The 9,539-nt window shown below is 49.5% G+C and overlaps 1 protein-coding gene across 2 annotated transcripts in view; it reads left to right on the top strand.

The window, feature by feature from the left end:
* Positions 1 to 207: 207 nt before the first annotated feature.
* The window catches only part of SPATS2 (spermatogenesis associated serine rich 2), a 157,849-nt gene continuing 148,517 nt past the window's right edge, over positions 208 to 9,539 (top strand). The window contains exon 1 of one of the 2 annotated variants that reach the window (XM_058673513.1): positions 208 to 490. The gene's annotated coding sequence lies outside the window, so the exon portion shown is untranslated. The remainder of the gene's footprint in view (positions 491 to 9,539) is intronic. The other variant, XM_058673511.1, reaches the window with a different exon arrangement.

Raw genomic sequence — 9,539 nt, 5'->3', positions numbered from 1 at the left:
CTTGGTCATTTCCGACCTCCGGCCACACCCGCGGCCTCGGCGCGTAAGGCGGCGGCCCCCGACAGACCGGCCGGCTCCCAGGTGTCCGGCGCGCCGGCCGCCTCCCGCGCCGGCCTCCTTCGCGCGCCCGTTGGCGGCCACGGCCTCGAGCACGCGCCCCGTGCGCCGGCTGGCCGCGCGCGCGCTCGCGCGGGCTCCGGGGCGGGGCGAGCCGCTCGAGCCCCGGTGAGGGAGCCGGTGTGGATCCGCGGGGCGCTCGGGGGGCCCCCCAGCCGCGGTGCGATTCGCCGCCGCCCGCCGCCCGGCCCGGCGGCGACGCGGGGAAGGCGGCGGTGGGGGCGGGGCGCGCCGGGGAGGAGCGCGGCGGCCGCGGCGGAGCGGGCGGCGGAGGCTCGGCTTTCCTCTCCTCAGACGCGGGAGCGTCCCGGACGCAGAGCCCGGAACTGGGAGGACGCGGCGGCGGCGGCGGCGGGGTCCGGCCGGGCTCTCGGTGAGGCTGCCCGCGGAGTCGGCGCGGCTGCGAGGGGGCGCCGAGTGTAGGGAGGGGAAGGGGGAAGGGACAGTTGTGGGGGGTGGGGTGCGGAGAGGAGAAGGTGGGAGGTCTCCCGGGGGTCCGTGGGGACGGACGACCTAACCGGCTCCGAGTTGGGGGCGAGTTTCCAGAAGGATGGGGTCGTGGAACAATGGCGTGAGGGTGTGCGAGCGGGGTCCTGGGTTTTAGGAAGCGAGGAGCGAGAGCGAAAAGAATGAAAGAATAGATCGTGGGGGGGGGCGTGAAGTACAATGAACTGGCCGTGTCGTGGGGCCGCGTGTAAGGTCAGCTGCGTGGGCGTCGGAGGTCCTTAGGGATGGGGGGACGTTAGTAGGATCTGAGAACACAGGATGTGGAAGGGCTTGAGTGGAGGAGGGAGATGGAAACGAACAGAAGGAGAGCGAGAAAGCCTGCAGGGGCGGCTTGCGCTGGGATTAAAGCAGAATCCAGGGCGAGCGCAGGGGAGTTCAGTCCCGCTCCCCTGATGGAGCCAGGACAGGCGGATTCTTTGAGAAAGTGCATCTGCCCTCGGGTTGAAATTTCCCTCTGCGGAGGAGCACAGGCCAGATTTTTCTTTCTCCCTGCCTTTTTTTTGTTTGTTTGTTTGTTTGTTAAAGAGTTTAAGAATTTAGCTTACCATTGATGAAGCCTTACCTGTAATATTTATTTCCTCTCTGTTTAGCAGGTTGTTGGACATAGTTTAACCTGGGGTTCCTGAAGTGGGAGAGATAGGTCATCAAAAATATGTTGCTTTGATTCGTTTGAGGAAGAACCCGAAACTCGTTTCTTTTCGGTTGGACCAAAAAGCGGTGGATAGCCTTGGCAAAAATCTGAGTTGTCTGTACTTTGTTAGAATTGCAGTTTGTCCCTGAGAAATGTGCATATGACATCTGCTCCTAGTTTTAGGCTCTCGGAAGAGAGTTTGTTCCTTGAGGCTGGCTTCAAATTACCAGGCTTCTCTTCCCTTCCAGTGTGAGTTAAGGTGATTGGAGAGTGTGGGTGGGAAAGTGTTTCTGAGGTTAGGAGTTTTGCCTTTCTTCAACACTTGGGTGTCCAGGCCAGATTTGGAACGGCACTAAATACAAAACTGCTGATTTTGAAAATCTAGTTATGTATTCATAAATAGCCCATGTTAAGCTTTTCATTTGTTAGGCATGGAGTTTCGCTGACTCATCTGAGTTTTCTGGGTGCTCATCAGTTTGTATTTCTCAGCTCAAGCTCAGATGGAAGTGTTAGGTTTTAGTTCAGAAAGGCCCCCAAATTATGAATCCAACAGTCGAAAAATGAACCAAGCCAGCAGTGAGCGCGGAGTCCCCATTGGGATCATGTTGACTTTTTTTTTTTAAAGATTTATTTTTATTAGAAAGTCAGATATACAGAGAGGAGGAGAGACAGAGAGAAAGATTTTCTGTCCGATGATTCACTCCCCAAGTGAGCCCAATGGCCGATGCTATGCTGATCCTAAGCCAGGATCCAGGAACCTCTTTCAGGTCTCCCACGCTGGTGCAGAGTCCCAAGGCTTTGGGCCATCCTCGGCTGCTTTCCCAAGCCACGAGCAGGGAGCTGGATGGGAAGTGGAGCTGCTGGGATTAGAACTGGTGCTGATATGGGATCCCGGTGCGTTCAAGGCGAGGACTTTAGCTGCTAGGCCATGCCGCAGGGCCCCATGTTGACTTTCTGTTGAGCACTCCAGGTGCTAAGTTTGACAAGATCTTGGTCACCATGTTCTCTTCTGTCACTTAAGAGATTAAATAATTTACCAGGTTCACCGAGCTGGTGAATAAAGCTGAATTCAGACCCAGTTCTGTGGAATGTCTTCCAAGCTTTGCTGTCAGATTGTCTTGTTTCTTCCACTCCGTCTTGGTTGTTAGCAAAGCAGCATGAACTGGTTGAAACTTGGGTTTGGTAGGATATTAGTGATGGACAGGAAGGTTGGGGAGAGTTAGGGGAGGGTTATTGTTCCGTGACTTAACAAAGTTGGGGTCTTGACCGTGGAGCCGGGGCTGCCTTCTTGCAGAGGGTCTGTCCTGGGAGCATATGTAGTTTTCAGTGAAAAGCTGTGCATAGGTGGCTCGCCTGCAGAAGTCAGAACTTCCAGTTGTGAAGCCAAAATCAATTCACCCTCGCAAACAATCGAAGACTGCTCAGGGCTCCCTTGCTGCTCCTTTGGTGCTAGTGTTACCTTTAAATATGAACAGCTTCTAGAAACCAGGAGTTGAACAGAATGGAAACAGCTGGGGCTGGAGGGAGGTGCCGTCAGTGATTGCCCAAAAACAACAGCGTAGGCCCTGGAGCTGATGGGGCCCATAAACACTGGTGAATGGCTAGAGAGGGTGACGTTTTCATTTTTTCTGCATTTGCAGGACTCAGCTGGAGGTGCTTTGCGTAGTAAACTGAGTTATCCCTGTTTTTCAGCAGAGGCTTCAAAGAACTAAGTAATTTGCAGAGTTGGTTAATAATGGCCACGATGAAAGTTCAGTTTGTATATACTCTTCACTTGCTGCTTGCAGTTTTCCACTGTTGAACCACCATATTAAAACTGGGAACTGGACGTGGCTCTTTGAGATCCACCTTGCTTGTCTAAGTCAAGCCGAGGATTTCAGTTTTGCTGTTTTCACTGGGGACTGGAAGGAAGAGCCTGTAACATTAACAATTCTGTTGGGACCGACTGATGTTGCATAATGGGTTGAATTGCTGCTTGGGATCTCAGCATCCAGTATTGGGGTGATTGGTGTGACTTCTATCTCTGCTATGATCCTTCTGGTGGAGTGCATGGCTTTGGCCTGGCCCAGCCCTGGCTGCTGGCTTTGGGTGAATGAACCAGTGGGTGGAAGCACTGTGTGTCACTCTGTCTCTCTTGTTTGTCTGTCATTCTTTAAAATAAACAAATATTTTAAAAAATCACATTAGGAGCAAGCATTGTGGTGTGGTGGGTCCGGCCACCTGTGATATCCCATATAGACACTAGTTCGAGCTAGCTCTTCCAGTTCCCATCCAGCTCCCCCTACTGTGCCTGGGAAAGCAGTGGAAGATGGCCAAGTGCTTGGGACCCTGCATCTACACAGGAGACCTGGGTGAAGCTCCTAGCCCCTGGCTTTGGCCTGGGTTGGCCCCAGATGTTCTAGGCATTTGGGGAGTGAACCAGCGGATGGAAGATCTATGTCTCTTCTTCTGCAATTCAAACAAGTACTCATTTTTTTAATATGAATTTACTTTGGTATAAAAATTTTAGAAATTCACGCAGTTTATTTTTTTAATATGCATTTCCTTTGTATGTATGGCTTTACATTTTTTTCAGCAAAATATATTTCCTTTAATTCTGTTTTTCATGTGTATATTCAGCAGCAGCATACAGATGGCATATCCCCTTCTGAGCTTTTTGTTTGTTTTCTTTTAATTTGTGTGCTAGAGAGAGCAGAGAGAGAGAGGGCACATCAGTTGTTTTACTCCCCAGATGTCTTCATGGAGTTGGGAGCTGGTTTCTCACATGTGTGCCAAGGACTCATTTTTTTACCTGCTACCTCCCAGGTGCACATTAACGGGAAGCCAGAAATTTGTAGTGGACTTGGGATTTGAACCCAGGCATTTCATTGTGTATGTAGTGTCCCAGTTGAGGAGGGTACCTTAACTGCTGTACCAGACTCCGACCTCTATTCTGAGATCTTGGTAAGGCATTTGCTTCAGACCAGAGATGGTCTGCCCAAGAAACTGTTGAACTTATCTGGACAATAAAATGCTGGATACTGTGCAAAGTATATGCTTGCAATGGAGGAATGAGGATTGGATTTGAACTGTTATACTGCAAGTAGGTGGAGAAATCCACTATGGGGGGAAGGTACAGGGAGGGGTTGGGGGAATCCCAGAGCCTATGAAACTGTGTTATAAAATCAAATGTAAACAAACAAACAAATAGAAAAAGGTAAGGCATTTGGGTCCTGCACAGTGGCTTAGTGGCTAAAGTCCTCGCCTTGAATATGCTGGGATTTCATATGGGCGCCGGTTCTAATCCCAGCAGCTCCACTTCCCATCCAGCTCCCTGCTTGTGGCCTGGGAAAGCAGTGGAGGACAGACCAAAGCCTTGGGACCCTGCTTCCGTGTGCGAGACCCGAAAGGAAGCTTCTGGTTCCTGGCTTAGGATCGGCTCAGCTCCAACTGTTGCGGTCACTTGGGGAGTGAATCAATGAACAGAAGATCTTCCTCTCTGTCTCCCTTTCTCTCTGTATGTCTGACTTTCCAATAAAAATAAGTAGATCTTTGAAAAAATGGTAAGTCATTTAGACTTGATGATGACAGTGAAGTGTGAGTGTTCCAAGCTCTATGTTTGTTTATTTTTTTTAAAATTATTTTCATTTTGTTTGAAAGAGAGAGAGGGAAATCTTCTGGTTACTGGTTCAACACCCACATACTGGGAACATTCAGGGCTGGGCGAGGTGGAATTGAGTGTGGATCCTTTTTTTTTTTTAAGATTTATTTTTATTGCAGAGTCAGATATACAGAGAGGAGGAGAAACAGAGTGGAAGATCTTTCGTTCGATAATTCACTCCCTAAGTAACCGCAACGGCTGGCACAGCGCCAGTTTGAACCTCCTCTGGGTCTCCCACGCGGGTGCAGGGTCCAAAGGCTTTGGGCCGTCCTCGACTGCTTTCCCAGGTCACAGGCAGGGAGCTGGATGGGAAGTGGGACTGCCGGGATTAGAACCTACGCCCATATGGGATCCCGGCGCGTTCAAGGGGAGGACTTTAGCTGCTAGGCCAATGTGCTGGGCCCGATTGTGGAATTTAATTGGGATCTCCCATGTGGGTGACGGGAACCCAGGTGCTCGAGCTGGTGCTTGCTGCCTGCGCTGGTGCATAGAGCTAGAAATGGGAGCAGAGCCAAAACACAAACCCAGGCACTCCAAAAAAGGATATGGGCATCCTGAGGAGTGCCATACTGCTGTGTCAACTCCCCAGCCCTTCTCACTTATATTTTTATTTATTTATTTATTTGAAGATTTATTTATTTTTATTATGAAGTCAGATATACAGAGAGGAGGAGAGACAGAGAGGAAGATCTTCCGTCCGATGATTCATTCCCCAAGTGACCACACAGCTGGTGCGAAGCTGGGACCAGGAACTTCCTTCTGGGTCTCCCACGCGGGTGCAGGGTCCCAAAGCCTTGGGCTGTCCTAGACAGCTTTCCCAGGCCACAAGCAGGGAGCTGGATGGGAAGTGAAGCTGGTAGGATTACAACCGGCGCCCATATGGGACCCTGGCGCGTTCAAGGCGAGGACTTTATTTTTTCTATTTTTTTTAAAGATATATTTATTTTTATTACAAAGTCAGATATACAGAGAGGAGGAGAGACAGAGAGGAAGATCTTCCATCCGATGGTTCACTCCCCAAGTGTCCACAACGGCTGGTGCTGCGCAGATCCGAAGCAGGGAACCAGGAACCTCTTTCAGGTCTCCCACGCGGGTGCAGGGTCCCAAAGCATTGGGCCGTCCTCCACTGCTTTCCCAGGCCACAAGCAGGGAGCTGGATGGGAAGTGGAGCTGCCGAGATTAGAACTGGTGCCCATATGGGCGTGTTCAAGGCAAGGACTTTAGCTGCTAGGCCATGCCGCCGGGCCCAAAGGTGAGGACTTTAACGGGTAGGCTACTGCACCAGGCCTAAATTTGCCCTTTGACTAAAACAAAGAAATCTTTAAAAATATAAGTGAGGGTCCGGAGGATTAGTGTGCTACACTGCGGCATCAGCCCCAGTTACTTTCTTTTGTATTATGGTAAAATGTACGTAACAAGACGTATTTACTTTTATGTGTATGACTCAGTGGCCCATAGCATTCCTTACATTCCTGTTGCCTTACAGCCATTATTGCCATCCTCCTGAGAACCTTAGCCCTGCACTGCTTACGCAGTAACTTCTCCTTCTCTCCCAGCTCACACCCTGACAACCACCTTTCTGCTGCAGGACACTTGCAGTGGAAATGATTGAGAAAGAGTTTCCCCCAGTGTTCGTATATCCAGTGTGGAAGGAGCTGTTTGTGATACACGCGTCATCTTAGTCACACATGCCAGTGTGACTGACGGTCTGAAGAATGTTGTGTGTGTGTCTGAAAAATTTGTCGGTAGTATATTTTCAGGATTCTCTACCTTCTGTTGAAACTCAGGGCACTTTTTTTTATGTAGACGTATTTCACAGGTAGTATGAGTTGCTGGTCACGTCATAACTTCTGTATCCTTTCTTCATTAATTGAGAAAGCCTGCCTGCTGTGTGCTTTAAATGCGAGTGTATCAAGCAGGTGCCAGCCGCCAGTCAGTTGAATTAATACTGAAACATCACTCAAGATTTGCGGTTGTAGACACCTTTTTATAAAAAAAAGTAATTTTTTTAATGTGTTTGTTTGAAAGGCAGAGACGCTGAAAGAGGTTGCATCTGCTGGTTCTTTCCGCAAACGGCCGTAGTGGCTGCGACCTGATCAGCCGAAGTCAGTAGCTGCTTTTATGTGGGTGCCAGGACCCAAGCACTTGGGCCATCTTCTGCTTTCCTAGGCACATTCACATGGAGCGGATTGGAAGTGGAGCAGCTGGGACCCAAACTGGTGTCTGTATGGGATTCTGGCCTCACAGACACAGCTTCACCTGCTATCCCACAGTGTCGGCCTCCAGTCCTTTGTCTTTAGGTTGCTGAATGTTAAGGCTTGGTCCAAAGCCAGTATTTATTCCTCATGTATGCAGCTCCCACGGTGGTTTGTAGACATCGCTGCTTGCATGGATCCACACAGACGCTGCAGTGACTGCAGGTTTTGGTAGCACTCTGCTAGGTCTGAGGATTTAGGCTTCAGGTTCAGGGCAACTTTTACAGTTACCCTTCAGTTACCCTGCTGTGACCCATTCATGGTTAGGCACACATCAGAGGGTGAGGGGGCTTCCCAGGGTTCACATAGAGATTTGTACTGGTCCACACCTTAAATAATTACCTTGAAGTGCTGGGAATCAGGAGAAATGTAACATCAGTGAGATTGTGGGATGCGTGCTTACCAGCTGTGGGGTGTCTGTGTGCTTTAGAGTGGGCAGGTTTAGGGTGTTGGGATTGAGAAGGAGGTTTGTGGTGGCCGTCATGTGTAAGAGGTTCAAAATGTCAGGGAAGTGTGCAGAATGAAAAAATATCCACGGCTTTCAAAATGCTTTACGTGGCGGACTTTTTTTGAAAGATTTATTTTTATTGGAAAGGTACTGGATTTACGGAGAGAAGGCAAGATAGAAAGATCTTCCATCTGCTGGAGCCAATCTGAAGCCAGGAGCCTAGAATTGTGGGTCTCCCACCCGGGTGCAGGGTCCCAAGGCCTTTGCCCATCCTCCACTGCTTTCCCAGGCCACAAGCAGGGAGCTGGATGGGAAGTGGAGCAGCCGGGACACAAACTGGCACCCATATGGGATCCCAGCGCTTGCAAGGTGAGGATTTAGCTGTTGAGCCACCATGCTGGGCTCCACAAGTAAACTTTTTATTTTTTACATACTTTTTAAAAAAAATACTTATTTTGTTTGAAAAGCCGAGTTACTGAAAGAGAGGGAGAGAGCGAGTGAGTGACGTTTCCATCGCTGGTTCACTCCCCAAATGGCTGCAGCTGCCATGACCAAAGCCAGTAGCTTCTGGGGACCTAGGCACTTGGGCCATCCTCCCCTGCTCTCCCAGATGCATTAGCAGGCAGCTGGACCGAAAGCTGTGACATGAAACTGCTCCCATATGGGCTACTGGCATTGCAGGCAGGGACTGCCCGCTGCATCACACTACTTTTCATTGAGCTGGACAGGCCTGTAAGGACCAGCTGGTAGAACTGGCAGTCCTCCCTGTCTTGAGTACATATGGTCTGTGTGGTTGCCGTCTTAAGGCTACCTTCATTAGTAGAGCAGTGCTTTCCCTTAAATGATGCACTTGGTCTCTGGTTAGGGCTCCTCAGCGCCGTGTGCCCCGCCTGTTCCCTTGGCCTGCTCTTAGCTCATCAGAATGGGCCTGGTGTGTGGGCGGGGTGACTCTTCTGCTCCCTGGTTTGGTTGTCGCACATCTTGATAGGACGTTGCCCTCGTGGCCTACCTGCCCATTCTGCACCAGCGTCTCATCCAGAAAGGCTTCATCAGCTTTGGCAAAAATGGCAGGATTCGCCTGTGATGTGGCATGCAGGAGGTTGAAGGATTGTTCCTGAGTGCTCTGTGGACAGTCACCACAGAACCGAGTGAGACCAAGTTTTGATATTTTGTTCTAACTAGCTGGCACACAGTAGGTTTTTGGAAATTGTCATCTTAATTAGTGGACAGTGCTTTAAAAAGCACTTAGTTGCTTTCATCTCTGTCACTTCTGAAAAGTTGTGTTTTATGTAGGAGCCTTTTTTCTGTTTTAAGATTTTATTTGAAAGGCAGAATGGTAGAGAGGAAGGGAGGAAGAGATAGATCCAGAGAGAGCGGGAGTGATTTTCCATGAATTGTTCACTTTGCGAATGGCCAGAGAGGCCGGCCTGGTGAAGGCAGAGCTGAGGTGCTGAATGCGTTTGGTCTCCCACGGTGGACACAGCGCTGCTGCAGCTCTTCCAGCTGCATTAGCACAGAGTTCGACTGGACGTTGCAAGTGGTGACTTAACTTGCTGTGCCACAATGCAAACCTAATAGGTAGGAATTTTAGAAGTTACTATTTGTCATTAGTCTGACAGTCTTTAATGCTACAGTGATCCTGGGATCCTATAAACTTGACTATGGACTGTTGTGTAATATTACTGTAATTTTGGAGTACAATACGACAAGGAACAATACAGCAGTGATTACTGAAAGTATGTTTGGTAAACCAGCCTGAATGAAGTAGGAAAAGCGCCTCATAAAGCAGGGCTCTTTTTACCTTCATCCTGACCACTTGTTGCCTGACGTTCTAACACCTTAGTGAGATTAAATAGAATTACAGCCAGTTTTTATGTGAGTACATTTTTGCTAGAGTTAGTAGAGCTGAGAACACAAGCTTCTTTCACACTCTACTGGCTA

This window comes from Ochotona princeps, chromosome 15 (genome assembly GCF_030435755.1).
Source record: "Ochotona princeps isolate mOchPri1 chromosome 15, mOchPri1.hap1, whole genome shotgun sequence".
NCBI classification, from domain to species: domain Eukaryota; kingdom Metazoa; phylum Chordata; class Mammalia; order Lagomorpha; family Ochotonidae; genus Ochotona; species Ochotona princeps.
The sequence above is the reverse complement of the archived record's forward strand: the minus strand, read 5'-3'. Positions and strand labels throughout refer to the sequence as shown.